The following is a 15,666-nucleotide window of genomic DNA, read 5'->3' as shown; positions in this document are numbered from 1 at the left end:
TGGGCACAATGCTCCATTTTTGTAGAATGAAAGAATTATATGTGACTCTCCTGACACTACCTGAGTACTTGTAGTTCTTCATAAATTTAAGATTTGTTCATTCTCCTGCTGCTACATAAGCAACTCCAGATACTATCTTCTGTTCTTCAGGATCTGGAGGCAAACAAAGCTCTTCAAAACTAGAGCAAAGGATGTTAACAACCACCTCAATTTAAAGGGGATTTCATTACAAATCATCATCCTTTGTTTAGGAAGGAAAAAAGAAGACAACCTTTCTTCATCCTTTCATTAGCTTATCTGTACTCCCTGTGCCAGGTCTGTTTTTAAGTACACTGAAGCCTGACAATACTACTGGAAGAGAAAGAAATGAGTTATTCTCTGGAGGGGTTATTATGAATTGCATGTTTTCCTGTCTATTTCCTCTGGGCCTATTTTATGAATTAGTCCCAACAAAGCAAACAAGTCATTCAAATCTCACCACAGGGTCACTCGTGAGCTCAGGTTTTTATTTTAGCAGAACAGTAACTACCCTAAAAGCTCCAGGATACTCAAACTTTCAGCTTGATACTGAAACAGCGATGCTTTCTGAAACAGTTATGAGTTCTTTCATACTAAAGAGACAGCGTTCTCTAGTTTGCGCTGGGGTTGCTAGCCAGAGAGATCTCTCAGGATGAAGAGAAACAAAACCAGACTCAATGCAGACATAAAGAAGTCTTCAGATTTTCAACACTAGGGTAGAAGCACTCATCCCAGAATCACCCTAAGACTGACAAGAACCTGCATCACCTCTTTATGACAAAACAACAGTTAAACTGCTATCTAGAAAAGAATGTACACAATGAATCAAATCAGGGAATAAAAACTATCAAATTTGGGTAAAAATATAAAGGTTGGGGTATTAGGCAAAAATAAAATGTGAATTGTTTGCATCCTCCCTGAGGTACGTATAGCTACCTTCCTCCACGACTGCAGTTCTGCAAGCTTGTAAGGATGTGCTGTTCCCATAGGTTACATGCTTTTTCTTTATAGGCTTCATTGGCCTTTGAGGTGGCTTGTAATAGATTCCGAGCAGGAATGGCTAGTACTTACTATTGTTATTCAGTGAAACTAGAGAACAAAGGGTAATGAACTTCATATTTTTGGGTACAATTCCCAGACTTATGATCTAGATTCATCTAATTATACTTAGATCCAGATAATTAGTACCACTCATTGTAACAAATGGAACCAATCACAAAATTCGCATGTGGGTCAGAATTTAGACTTCAATCCAGCAGCCAATAGAAGGGTTTGTTGCAATTCCTGAAAAAGAGAGAGGAAGAAAGAAGAAATGAGTACAGATCAGGTTTGGTGCAAGAGTCCTCTATGAAGTTGAAAATTTGAGTAATTCTGCTACCAGGCAGCCTTAAAAGAGCATCATCAAGGCTTGCTGATGTCTGTACAGCATTCAGAGAGCCTTGGAGCTAAGATCTTTTAAAAGCAGAGTGAAGCTAGAATTTAAAGTCAGCCAGTTCAAACATCAGACATGTATTTTTAACAGGGGAGGTATAATTGGCAGCTGGCACTGTTGAGGTTCTCACTCGATTGGGAGAACTTACTGCATGCCATGGTCAAGCTCAACCACCAGACACCATGCTTACAGAAGCAACCAGCTGCAGATCTCTGGCCTGTGCCTATTAGCTGATGGCAGCTTCCTGAATCCTTCTCTTTCTAGGCAAACCTACTTTAAAACTAACCTTAAAATCGCTACCACAGAGCCAATAGCAGGAGAAATCTCTGGTTAGACTGGAGACTGCTGCTTGCACCACTCACCAATACTTCCAAGCATTTGGAAAAGTAAATAGACTGAAGAACAGGAAAAGATGGAGGCATCAATCATCTCTTAGATGCAGGATTTTAGTACTTGTTTCCCTGTGCAGCTCGGGCAGCAGCAGATGTTGACAATGCTAGAGGGTTCCCTGACTGTGCTCTACCAGCCCTGTTAATTACCAGAAGAGTGTAAAAAACAACAAGATTTCACCTTGCTATAGCCCTCAAACCCTGGGCACAAGGAAAGGTTTATTCCAAGATTTGAAGAGGCTCTTTGAGTGAGAGCATGGAAGCTACAAACATCGACCAACAGCAATCTCAAAGTGAACCTGTTGTAAGTAACAATAACAATGCTATAACCAGGCTGATGAAAATGAAAAACAATCACTGCGCCTACAGAAATACAGCAAGAAGATTAAATGCCTTTAGCAGGTACTAATTTTAAATACCAACCACTTTTGCCTTTTGAGGCTGGGATTTTTATTTTTTAATAAATAGGATAAAGTCGGATTAGGAAAGAATCATAGAATGGTTTAGGTTGAAAGGGATCTTGAAGACCCCACCAGCTCAGGCTGCCCAGAGCCCTATCCAGCCTGGCCTCGAGCACCTCCAGGGATGGGGCAACCACAGCTTCTCTGGGCAGCCTGTGCCAGGGCCTCACTGCCCTGAGTAAAGAATTTCTTCTTGATTTCTAACCTAGTTTTCTCCTCTATTAGTTTAAAGGCATTCCCCTTTGTCCCATTGCCATCAGACCATGTGAAAAATAGAAAATAAAAGTCAGTCCCCCCACTGCTTGTAAACTCCCTTCAAGTACTGGAAGCCTGCAGCAAGGCCTCCCTGGAGCCTTCTCTTCTCCAAGCTAAAAGGAGCCAAGATAAATACATACATCTGAACTGCAAATGGTATCCCAAGTTACTAGAGGGATAAGACATCTCCAGACATGAATCTGTCCTTAAACTCTGGAGGTATCTTGAAATGCTGCCTCAGATATAAGGTGAGACTCGTGCCCATCTTTCAAACATCTATTCCAGGCTCAGTGAGTGATGCTGGGTGAGCATCAAGAGAACTGGAGCACATAAAGCCCCTCCTTGTTCATATGTTAACTTTGGAAAACAAACAAACAACTGAAATAAACCAAGGGGCTCAAATCTATAAAACCTAAGGGACGGGGGGGGGAGGGGAAAGCACTAGCCCTGCTTGCAAAAGCAAAGAAAGATTTGGGAGAAGGTGGGAAAAGAATGAGACCGCCCTCCGCCAGCAGGGGGCGCAGCAAGCAGCCGCAGTAGGCGCCCACCGCTCGGTGCCCAGCAAGGGCCGGGCGCTGTCGCCTGCCCCCACCGCTCCCCAATGGATTCGTCCATCCCCGTTCATCCCGCAGAGCCGATCATTCATCTTCTCCAATCCGACAGTTTGTATGCTCCGCTCGCCTAGCTCTGCATTAACGCTCAGCTGCCTTACGTGACACCATGACCTACTTCCACCCCTCCACTCCCCACCCCGGAGAATAGCAAAGCACTGCTTCACTGTGGCTTGCAGGGAGGGGAAAAAAAAAAAAAAAAAAAAAAAAAGCGAAGTGAAGGAGTGCTGGCAGAGCAAGCCAGAGGCCGTTTCAAAAATTCATGGCTCCTTGCAAGAGGTTAGGCAAGGAGAGGAGAGGCTGTCCAGGCTCTCTGAACTGCGCAGCTGAGAAGAAGGCCATAGCAAAATTGAGAGAGGAAGGTCTTGTGCTGAGTCTGAAAGGAGAGACCTGTAATAACTCCACCAAAATCAGATTACTTTCCCACCTGGCTCCCACAGACTGAGCTGAAGTCAGCTGATTCAGAGAGGGAGCTTCAGTCAGCTGATCCAGAGGGAAGGAACACTACCAGGGGCAGCAGCAGTGACTGAGGCAACATGAGCTTATTTCCATGTGCCCCAACAGACGTGATCTAAGGAAAGCGCTTAGCCCCAGAACCTCCAGGATAATCAATTACATGCTTATATACCAGAAAAGTCAATCAGCTTAACCCTAACCCTAAGGAAATGCTGCTATCTCCACCAGTTTTCGGTGCAAATTACAAATCTACATTCCTTTGAGGATGTGGGTTTTAGTCTCTGTATCTCACCTCCCTGGTGTTTGGAAGGAGATAAATTTCCTTAATTCTCTAAGGTGTTCTTTGCACCAGGCTGTCAGGCATGCCTAATAACTCACTGAAGGGGTACCTAAAAATAAATTGGAGACATCTATTCCTAAATTACAGCACAAACAACATTCTTGCTAAAACCAAATATCCCTATATACTGCAAGGATTTTTTTTGATCCTCCAGTCCATCAAAAAAATTCTGCTTTTTGAGATTTCAAAAGCTTATATAACATGATTTCAAAGGTACATTGCTCTGGCTTACCTACGCTTTCCTGAAAACTACATGATGGTTGTCCTTGGTAGCAGGCTCAGAGCACAACAGCAGCAAGGCAAGCAATGTAAGCCTGCACTCTGGCAAGACAGAAGAGAAGGACCACATCATTTCAAGGCTGGCATTTGCTTTCTTCATTGCTGGAGAGCTTACAGGACAAACAAGATGGAGATCCATGCTTACAAGTCGGATCCAGAAGGGTCCTCATGATTTTTTTTGTTTTTATCTCAGGACTTCAGAACTCGGTTTGCAATGGAGCCAATACAGATATAATTTGGCAAGAATGGCACAACCTCTAGCAGCATTTGGGTAGCGTTCACATGCTTTAGGATAATGCTCACTGGATTCACTGGTAGAAGTGTTGCCCTGCACCAAGTTATAAGTGTCTGACCTAAGGAAGAGCTCCAACATCAGCACTAACTGCAGGTTTTTATATCTTCACTCTCAGAGCTCTGATCATTAGAGCACCTGCTGCTAGGGAGGAGCAAAAGAGCTTGAAGTACAGCACTATGCTTTGGGAGCTTCTTATAGCCAAGTTTAGGACCTGGACGTGCTGCCAATCACTGCCACTGTACTTACTACCCATGTCTCCTTCATACAACCTTCAGTAGGTCTCCTATGTTAGAAAAGTAGGAGGGGGGAAAAAAAAGAGAGCTGACTGACTGATCTACACTACAGGATGTGTTTGCGAACAGAAGACAGGCCCCAGGGCTCAGTCTCACTCTTTCTCTGACCTCACCCCTCTCCAGTTCTTAAAATGCAACTAGAAAAAAAAACTCTCCCTTGGAACCCAGCTGCTCTGCTGGGTATGCTCAGGGACAGCGTACAGCAGCCTAGCAGAAGCTGCTCTGTTTTCCAGTACAATTAGTATAGGTGTTGTTTATCTTATTTTAGAGTGACCTGGTTCCTCTGGGGAAAGCCCATGTTTCCAATTCACTGTGGGAAAAAAAAAATACAAACAAAACAGCAGTGTTCTCCACTCAGCATGAAGCAACCTCACAAATTGATGGGATAGATGAGTATAGGGTAAAAGAGCATCTACCACCTAGGCACCGAGTACAGCAGCAAGTCTGTGCAGAGAACTGGAATCCTCTTCCAGGGTCTCAGTGGCCACATCAAAGGCTCAGGAAGCTGTTTTCCACAAACCACAGGTTCCCCACAGATTGCCCGCAACTTGTGCATGGAAGAGTAGAACAACCTTCAGCCAGCTTGCATGCAAAGAAGAAACACACAAGAGACAACTGGCAGGACCGAGGTGCCCTGCACTTTTTCAGCCCAAACGTGCTCCTGGGCTTTACAGCAGAAATCCAGGTGGCATGCTTCAACAGCTGTTTCCATCTTCAACCAACACACATCAGCATGGCAAGAGCACGTCTACACAAACATCTAACTTTAAATAACCAGGATGCTTTAGAAGCAGATCTCTCAATTGCCTCCACTTAAAGCACTTCAGTTCACATCACCAAGCAATCGTGGAGGATGCAACCTGGATTCCTTGTAGATGGAGTGGGAGATATGTGCCAGAGACATCTAATGTACTTCAGCTACTAGCATCCAGCTCTAAGGTCCGGTTCTCCAAAGCAGAGCTTTGGAACTACCACCTCCACAGAAATGTAAACAGCACAGATGCTCCATCCTCACCATCATTCAATTCACTCACACCAGACCTCCCTGCTCAGTGATGCCCTCAGACACTCAGTCATTCCAGCTATACTCTGCTCCCCACCTGAGTGCTTTCACCTGTTTCTTTTGCTTGGTGCTTCGGTAAATCTGTCTGTGGAGACAATCCTTCAGCTTTTATTACATGCAATTGCTACAGTGATTCAAACAGGGCCTTTCGCTCTCTCTGCCTGAGATGTCTGAATCAAATCAAATTAATTCATCGCAGTTTTTACTGCTTCCAAACTTACTTTCTACAGATGTTTCCCCCATTCACCAAGAACCATTATACTTCAGTTGCAGGGACCATTAACCCATTATGAATTGGCAATATTGGACTATTCTGAAGAGCTGGTTCTAGCTCCTCCACCACAATAACAATAGCAGTAAAGCTGCTTGGCACTGGCTGCCTTCTGAGAGGCTATTCATATTTTGGTGTTTGTGCACACTGCATGGTTTACGGCAGGGATTTTGCATTGTTTATTTTCTGTTCCTCTGCAGACAGTGGCATTGTTAAACAGCATGTGTCCAAGAGAATCCACCCTCTCCATGGGATCTCCTCCCAGCTATTACAGCACTTCCCAGAAACCTACTGAGCCCTGGAATAAACAAGTCTCAATGGGGGGACTGAGCCCACACCCAAGAAGTACAGTGCCATGAAGCCTCCATAGCAATGAAAGTAACTTGGCTTTGCATGAAACCTTCCTTTTGCTTAATGAAAACCCTGTGTTGTCACCCTTCCTAATGATGGTCTCTTGTCCCTAGTAGGCAAAAGACGTAATAATGGACTTCTCTCTGACTTGCTCCAGCTGCAGCATGACCAACAAGAGAATAGGTTGCTCCTCCTTTGACCCATGAGTTGGGCATCCAAAGTGTTTCATCTTGGACAGATGAAGCAGTGATCAATTTCTGGCACAGATGAGAACATGAGGTGCATTTTGGGACTCTTCTCAGTACTGAGAAGCCTCCCACAGCCTCAGTTTGTTTATTTCTCTCACCTGAGAGAAGTTAGACCAGCTTCCAGAGTTGGGGACAGAAAATAAACTCCAAGTCAGAATACAGCACGCATTATGTAAATAGCTTTTGGTAGTCCTGTTTATTTTGGGCAGACTGGGATCTGGTACATCCTCAGTATCACCTAGCCATCATCTCCCGGCAAAATGCCTCTCACAGCAACACAGGTAAGGCATTGCTGGCATCCTGCCTTGTGTACATACTCATCTTTTGTCATGGGATATGGAGAGATGCTCTGCAACATGCTATATTAGCAGAGGTCAGGAAGCCCCTGCTGGTCTGAACATCCCATATGCAGTGCATGAAGATCATGGCAACTTCAATTCATTGATTCAGGCAGGCATTTCACATACTTGCATTCCTAGGTTTTTGCTCTGGCTGACAGCAGATATCCAACATTTCTGCTCCACAAGCACATCACTACTTGCTAACACAGGCTCATTGTAGCATCTGTGGCTGGCAGCCCACCTCTCTCCTGGGCCACAACAGGTCTAGACTGACAGGCAGTGTCAGTGATGGCTCTCTGTAGCACATTCTCAAGTCATATAAACAGGAGGAGAAACACACAGTCTTCAGTTTCTAACCTTTTACTATCTGACCTTAGATTTTTCCTTTTTTGTATTATATATCTAGATTTTTCCATTTTCCTGTTTACAAAGCACACACGTTTTTTCCCCTCCATAATCCATTCATTCTATAGTCTAGCTCACACACAATCAATGCAGAAGCCCTTCAGAAGCACTAAACCCAGTACTAGGTTGCATAAAAATGATAGTTCCCATATGTCTTTATAAACACCATGCCAAACTGTACTTGTACTGTATTTACATTGTGTTAACATCTACCAAATTACCAAGCCAGCAGGAGAACATCCACCCATTCACATTTCTAAACAAGGCTTATAGTCTGAGTTGGGAGGCATAAAGTTTGCTTTTTTTTAAAAAAAAAAGAGCAACTTGTATGAAAAGAAAGAAATAGCCTAGTCTTGGCCTGTAGTTTCACGTTACTTGCCAGAACTAAAACATCTGCATCCTGTGGTATCAGACTGCTTGGGGACTCAGTTAATTCAGAGGCAGTTTAGTCTTGGATGGAATTACCCCCAGGAGAGCTTCCCGTTCTCCTGATGATTCACATGGTTCAAAAGAGGAGAATTTAAGCTACCATGACTAAATTCTTTGTCCTTTACTCTCGAGTTTATTTTCAAGTGTAAAATTCTCCAAAACATGGAACCAGGTCCATTAACAGTATCTGAGGATCTAAAATACTCTGGAAAGTTCTTTTTCTATCCAGGGATATTTCCTGGCTAGCAGCCTTCTGATTTTCCTTGGCCTGGATCAGCTAGTAGCTGATCAAACTCAAAGTTTGTAATAAGAGACCCCCACTGTATTTTTTTTTTTTTCAGTTGGCAACCAAACATGAAATTCACTTTCTGGGAACTCATAGGAAGTCAGAAGTGTTAAACAGATCAGAGCAATGATCTGTTAAATCTGTCTCCCCCTAACAGCAGGGGGAAGATAGAGACAAAGTAAATCCTAGACCTTCTGCTTAGAATCATGAAAAATTTCCTGGCTGAAAGAACTGAACTGTGGATTGTATTTTTAGGCAAAAAGCTAGGATCTTCCCTTTCTGGACTATATGGATCTCTACTACTCATAGTCACACACTGATCAGTAAAATTAATCCCAAGACCATTGAGTTATCTCCAGTACTACAGCAAACTTAGTTGCCTAGACTAAAAGCAGATGCTGAAATCAGGATGTGGTAAAATTATTCAGCCTTCTAGGGTGGGTATTACAGCTTCATCATGCTACAGGTTCAGGGAATTATGGCAGCATCTTTGCTGAAGTCAGCTAGGATTGCCTTACTGCAATTCCTGCTAGCCATATCCTTCTTCCTGATCGCCACAGCACACATACTTGGTCTAAAGCTAAGGCAGAGTCAATATAGCAGAAGTGAGCAGCTGATGGGCCACATACTCCTTCAGAAGTCAGAACTCCTCATCTTGAGCTATACAGCCTCCAAGAGTCAATCTAGATGGTTGGCTGAGTGTGGGAATTAGAATGACTTTAAATATTACCACATACAAGGTCCAGCTTGTAATAAGTCTCTAGGCAGCAGGTTACATTGCTGCAAAAGCTTGAGGACTTCAAGGGAGATAACTGGCTGTCCTGTTCCCACTGGGAAGGTAGTGTTTTTAAAAGGGAGACACGAGGAACAGCCTCACTCTGTCTTTCTCAGCACTATCACTCTGCAGTGGCAAGAGGACAGGATTTCTTCTGGGTCTTTTTAATCCCGTGGTATCTCCACCATTTCCTGGTCACTTGCAACAGAAGGGGTCCTCCCAGTGTCTCATCCAGTAAGAGACATTCAGTAAGACTTGAGCAACAAGGCTCACTGGTGCCCAATATTTTAGTCAGGACTAAAAACTGCAGATAATGAGGGGCAAACATGAACCAGACCAGAGGCGGAGGATAAGCAGCTAAGTATGTCATAACGCTGACTGCATTGCACAAGATGCATGATCTCAGAGCAGTGATATACACAAGTGTTCTATCATAGAACATTTCAGGCAGGTTTTGATTGTAGACTGATTTTCTTGCTGTTTAACTCATAAATCATCACATGCTCTGGCTTGCCTTGCAGTTTGCTGGATAGTGACAGCTTTCAGTCTGTTGTCTTGGGCTTAATGTAAATGGACAGGCAAAAAAAAAAGATAAAAGATAGTTAACAGTTGTTTAACCGCCCAACAAATCTGTAAGATCAGTGTGAAAGAGTGATAATAGGCCTCAATTCTTCAGGTACTGGCTCCATTGTGGACTTCTGGAAGTACAAATTAAAATAAATTTGTCATTGTTTAAGTGCTATTATTAATAGCTATTATATTGTGCTTTGCTTTCCACTATCAATAACAGTTGAAATTAATCAGATATGCCATACTATAGCTTTCTGCTTATTCTTCACATTTGAGACACTTGTCAAATCTAGAATAAAAGGAACACAGATCTCTCAGGCCGATGAGGTCATGAAAGTTTTTTCAGATACTTTGTTTGTGAACTATACATGCATTTGGTAGCAAATAGAAGTGAAAAGCTCTGTGTATTGTGCCCTAAGTTTTTAACTACAAAGGGAGTTCCTGGGTGGTCGTGCCCATCCCTCTAGGCAGCCATATTTTACACAGCATTTCAGATCATCTCTGCAGGTAAACTCATGCTCACGTCTTGGATTTCAACCAGGATTTTGTTCTAGTTTTGTATTTGTTATAGTGATGCTAATACACTCTCACTTTACTGTTGTAGCATCATACATTCATTATATAGGGTGAGCAGAGGCAAGTTATGGTTTAAGAAAAGATCTTGTACATGAAGAAGGATTTGAGCATAACTTCATGCCACTCCAGGGTCAAACTCAAAAACTGCATGGAAAGGTTTCCTTTGCTTTCCCCCAGCACGCTCTTCCTGTCTTTTATCGTATTCTGTTTCTCAGAGAAAGAAAAGAATCACTACAGGAGCAGGTAGAACATGCATGTTCTGACAGCTCCAGACATACATGATAAGAACTATCTGTGTTTCCAAGAACCACTTAATCCATTCTGCTAGGGAGAAAGCAAGGCATGAGAATTTGCCTCTTGTCCACAACTCACTCATGGTCACATCTGCACTCAAAGGTCAGGTCTCCCTGGTCATTAGGAAAGCACAGCCTGGGGGGGTTAGGTGACCTCAATCTCTGCCAGTTCCTAAGCTTTAAAGAAAGTTGCCTTTTGTTTCCTCCTAAATATAGGCCCAGGAGGAACTTTTAAGTGCCCAACAGCAAAGTTATGAAAATGTCATGCACAGCATTAATGCAGCATTTCCTAGAACTCATTCCTCTAGAATAGGAATTCTTCTAATCCAAGTGATATTTAAACTATATAGATATTGTTCTTGGACACAGCTCAAGACATTCCTGTTCAGTCTAGAATTAAGAACTGTGAGAACTATGAAGTTCTGATAAGCAAATCTAACTGAATGTGAATGAATGCACTAGGGAGACCTTGAAGTCAAGGAATGTCCACTACCTAAACTATAGATTTCAGTTAAAGTAACAGAACATCTTAGATTAGTCCAAATTTAACATGATATTTACCTGTGTCTTTTGTGATTAGCATGTTTCTTAATATGCAAGTGAGTCCAGTTTTCTTAACACCTTCCCTGAAGTCTTGGCACAACCCTTTCTACCCAGTCTGCAACAAACAAAGCAAATGCTCTCTTTGCAGAGCGCTTGTGGGATCTTTCATCCAAAAGGGGCCAAACCAACCAAGGGGTCCCAATGGCACTACGTACAGCACGTTACAGGAAGAAAAACTCATCCATCTTCCTTCCACAAAAGCTTCAGGAAGTGTTTCAAAACCAGTATTTCATGCTAACAGAAGCATTATTCCACAGTCTCCCAGGGGAAGCCTTGCAAGACGAAAGGCTCTCCAAGACAAAAAAAAGTATTCCGTCCAGCTGGGAAACAACATTCCTTCATTAACCTACTCAAGATACTGGGAATTTTGCAGAGGTCTTCTACATATTGTGCAATACCTCTTACTACATATCTTTGGTCTGCAAAGACAGCGTGAAAAGGATGGGTGAAAAAAGGAGCCTATGATAGAGACTCCTAAGTTCTGGTCTTGCAGTCTGGCACTCTTACTTATTTCTAGATTAGCAAATGGAATATCAGGAACTCTCAGAATGGTGTACCTGCTGTACCCAGGGCTGGGTGAGCACCCAGCTGTGTTGTTCACCATTGTACATACACATCCTCACTCAGAGAAGGGAAAGTAAAAGCTATTGTTGCCTCCTCCCTGTCCATCGTAGGCAGCAACCATCAGCCCTCAGCGGTCATTCTCAAGCACAGAGATGGCCCTTCTCTAAAGCAACTCACAATCCATGTAACACAAAAAGGCAACACAAGTTGCACAACGTGGCTCAACAGTTAAGAGCCAAGAACAGAGCCCAAGTCCTTGTTCGCAACCCAAGCCCTGATCCCCTTCATCTGCATGCTTGCAGACCCAGGATGGGAGCAGAGTTGGATCTATACATGTTTGCATATGAATGCAGTTTATTTTTTCCCCTCATTGGAGCAAGTCTAACTTGGATCACTACTGAATAGAACAGATTAAGTAACCACCGAGGAACAGGGCAAGAAAGCCTCATTACAAACTGTTTGTTCAGTAAAGGCCTTCGCACCTCCACACTGAAGGCAAAAAAGCGGTTCATAAAAAGAAAAGGTCACAGCAGACATTCCTGGCAAGGACTCTACACCAGCTGAGTAGCTTTAACATCTGGGAGCCACGAGAACCTCAGATCATAGGCTCACAGATGTGTACTCAACACTATGACATGTACTCAACACTATGAGTGAAGCATTTCAAAGCAAAGGGTAAGGTGGGGACAAGGCTGCGTTTACTTACTGGCTGCATCCAAACCTGCACTGAGGAGACCAGGAAACCAAGCCAGTTATCACTCAGCAGGCAGGTGTTGAAAACTTCTATCAGAGCATCACCTCCTCCAATAGCACGGCCAGGTTTGCTGCAATGAGTCATTAGTGGTCATCAGTCAAATCACACCAAAGCTGCTGTCCTCAGACCAAAGATCTTCCTTAGAGCTAGGAAGAACAGGAGGACTACAAAAGTTCTCTATCACCTCAATGAAATAGAAGGAGGTAGCAATATCACTAGCCACCTTTGTTGGTGGGTTGGACAATGCCTTTTCCCATTCCTTGCTCCTCAGGAAAAGCATCCGAGAAACAGCTGTCAGGGGCCAAGACAGCCAAGGGTCCTCTTGAAAGACAGGCTGCAGTCATTAGAGATAGAAACAAGTATTTTACTTCCCACACACACCAACACCATGTTAGATACCCTAGAAAGCAGTAAACTTTTATGCTCCATGAGAACTGCTAATACTTCCCAGACAGACAGAAGTGTGTGTGTGGGGGGGGGCAGTGTCAGTCAAACACCAATACCCTCAAGTATCTTGAATGACAGATATACATTTTGGCACACACAAATTGCCTCTCCAGCCAGCTTCTGCAAGGCCTAAGCTGCTGAAGGCCAAGAAAACTCCAAGTGGCAGTGAACTATGCTACTCTGAATTGGGTCAAGCTCTCCTAGCCTGACTACCTCTTATGTCCCTGACTTGAGGCTTTGCCTGCAGCCCATCACAGAAACCTTCCAGCATTCTGTTCATTTGCCTGGGAAGAAAGATGGCTTTGCAATCACACGTTACCTTAGGGTTCAGACAGGCTGGGTACCATCCACCACTTGTTCCCCACAGTGTTCCCACAACTCCACTTGTAGAAGCAGGCCATAAACGCATTAGTAATCTATAGTGTTCTGCCTCAGTTACAGCAAGGGCCATAAAAATAGCTATGAAAAAAAGCATCAGTCTGAAAATCTCTTATTTCCTCCCTATTCAGCCCTAGGCTTCTGTTTTGTTTTTGTCATGTTTCCCTCTCCCCCCCTCCTTCCCTAGGAAATGTGATGAAGGAGGGTGGGGTGGCTCAGGCTATGTACAAATATTCAGACAGTCTCTTAGCAATAAATGGATCTCAGTCAGTTCTATTATCTGTCTGGCTGTGGCTCCTATTATCTGCTGTGAATTGTAGCAGCGATCTCTGGAACAGCATTCAGACACCATCATTACCAACTTCCACACTCTCCAAAGACCACGCTATAACAAGGCTTGTTGGATAATACTTACCATTAAAAGTGGGAACACAAAGGACTCAAGCTATGACTAACACAGTAAAAGGCTCTGCACAGGGCTTTGCATTCATTGACCCTGGTTTGTTATTAAAGAAAATTCTAGGTTCAAAATGTAGACCTGTTTTATACAGTGCATCAGCTGATTTACACAGAAAGCTGACTTCATCTCACTCTCCTCACCATCCTACAACTTGAGAGGACTGCAGCAGGAGAGGCACAGAATAGGCCTGCCTGGAGTCTGGGGTGGGCATATGGGACTGTAAACCCGGGGTGCTGAGCAGTGAGCTCATGCCAAAGAAAGCACCTCAGAGCCTGTGACTGGGCCTAGTAGCTCAGTACGGACAGCCTCTGAGGCAGCACTCAGATAACTCCTTGCAAGGAATGGGAATTTTGGGATCCAAACCCATAACTGATTTCCCTGCAATTTTCAGAAGTCCTCCAGTTCATTTGGGGTCCATCTGCAAAGCCCAAATTGAAATCCAATACCCTTGCCCAGGGTAGAATGAGGGTTTTGAGGAGTTGCTTAGGCCTCCCTCCCACAGCCAGCAAGGCAAGGCCACAAACATCAAGTCCAGCAAAGCTAATTTTTCTTATGGATTCCTACCCAACAATGGATTAGTTTTAGCCTCTCAATGGAGATTTTGCTGAGGCTAGGATATTTCAAAAGTCTCCCTCCTGCACAGATTCGTTGGTGCCTTTCTCACTCAACCACCTATTTCACAGCAGGGCTTAATGTCAAACTACTACACCCTCATTCAACACAGCTAAAAAATTAGTCATCAACCTAAAAAGTTATTAGAAAACACTTGATACTATGATTGCTTTCCTGTGGAATGAAGGAAAAGAAGGAGACAGGGAAAGCAGAGAAGCCCTCACACTTACAGTCAGGAAGGCTTTTCCAGGGCCACCAGCACAGGCACAATACTCCTGGAGACCACAGGCAACCACCAAGAGCACCACCCCAACACAACTGCCCCACCACTCATAGGCCAAAAAGGGCTGGCAGATACTGTCTTAAATAGAGCCAGTGCTCCCTGCAGCCATCTCTCAGGGCAGCACCACCCATGGTTAACACAGTCCAGCTGAAAGTCATTTGCTGTTCAGCAATTGCTTACAGGATCAGCTGGGGGAGGCAGCTGGGGCTCGTCCCTTGCCTGCAGGCACTGGGGTGCAGAAGCAGGGCTGGCTCTTGCCCCAGCTGTGCAAGGGGGACGGGGACGGGGATGGGGACGGGGATGGGGACGGGGATGGGGATGGGGATGGGGATGGGGACGGGGATGGGGATTCATGAGCCCAGGGAAGGGCTGTGGGTGAGGGAAGGAGCTCCAAGGTAGTTACGTGCCAACAAAAGGAGAGGACATCTCTTGTTGAAGGGGCAGGTTTTGTGTACATATCCCTGAAAGGTGTCAATTGGGCAAAGAAGACCAGTGCCCTTGTCCCACGTCCTCAGATGGTTTGTGGCCGCCCCAAGCTGCTGTTGCAGGCCACTCTCCACTTCTGGCATCATTCCTTTCCAGCATCCTGGGGGCTCTTGAGTTCTGCAGACACCATGATGTGCAAACCTGAGCTGGTGATGAGGAGAGCTGGGTTGGAGAGAGCATAGGGTGACAGATAGAGGGCAGAGCCTTACAGTGGGAAGACATGGAGGCAAAGTAGTTGCACTGAAAGAGGCGTCATGGGATGACAACAGCTTCATCTGTGGAGAAAACAATCACAAATAGCATGACAGAACATAGTATAGTACCTCTACACGGCCATTTTCAGTCAATGCACAATCTAACTCAAGCCCAAAGCTGGGGATGAAGTGAGAAGTAAAGAACTAACCTGTTTGTGAACAACAAACAAGACACAGCATCTCCTTGAGCGAGCTTTGTAGCTTGGAGGAACACAGCCATTGCATCTACCTGCTCAGCCCAGCCCCCCTACAACTGAAAAGGCATTTGCTGGGCAGGGGCTGTGCTGGAGAACACCTCCCTGTGCCCGCAGCTGGGCTGGATGCAGCTGGCAGTCAAAAAAATGCATTTTAAGCGGCCTTCTGGTAGACAGTGCCAAAAGTTTGCAAA

At 44.4% G+C, this 15,666-nt stretch overlaps 1 long non-coding RNA gene across 1 annotated transcript; it reads right to left on the bottom strand.

Moving 5' to 3' along the window:
• Positions 486-14,716, bottom strand: LOC110399021. Its single transcript, XR_002438827.1, has 3 exons — positions 14,486-14,716; positions 12,311-12,428; positions 486-1,302 (listed from the first exon to the last, which is right to left on the bottom strand). It is a non-coding gene; the product is annotated as an uncharacterized LOC110399021 (long non-coding RNA).

This window comes from Numida meleagris, chromosome 4 (genome assembly GCF_002078875.1).
Source record: "Numida meleagris isolate 19003 breed g44 Domestic line chromosome 4, NumMel1.0, whole genome shotgun sequence".
Taxonomy (NCBI): domain Eukaryota; kingdom Metazoa; phylum Chordata; class Aves; order Galliformes; family Numididae; genus Numida; species Numida meleagris.
The sequence above is the reverse complement of the archived record's forward strand: the minus strand, read 5'-3'. Positions and strand labels throughout refer to the sequence as shown.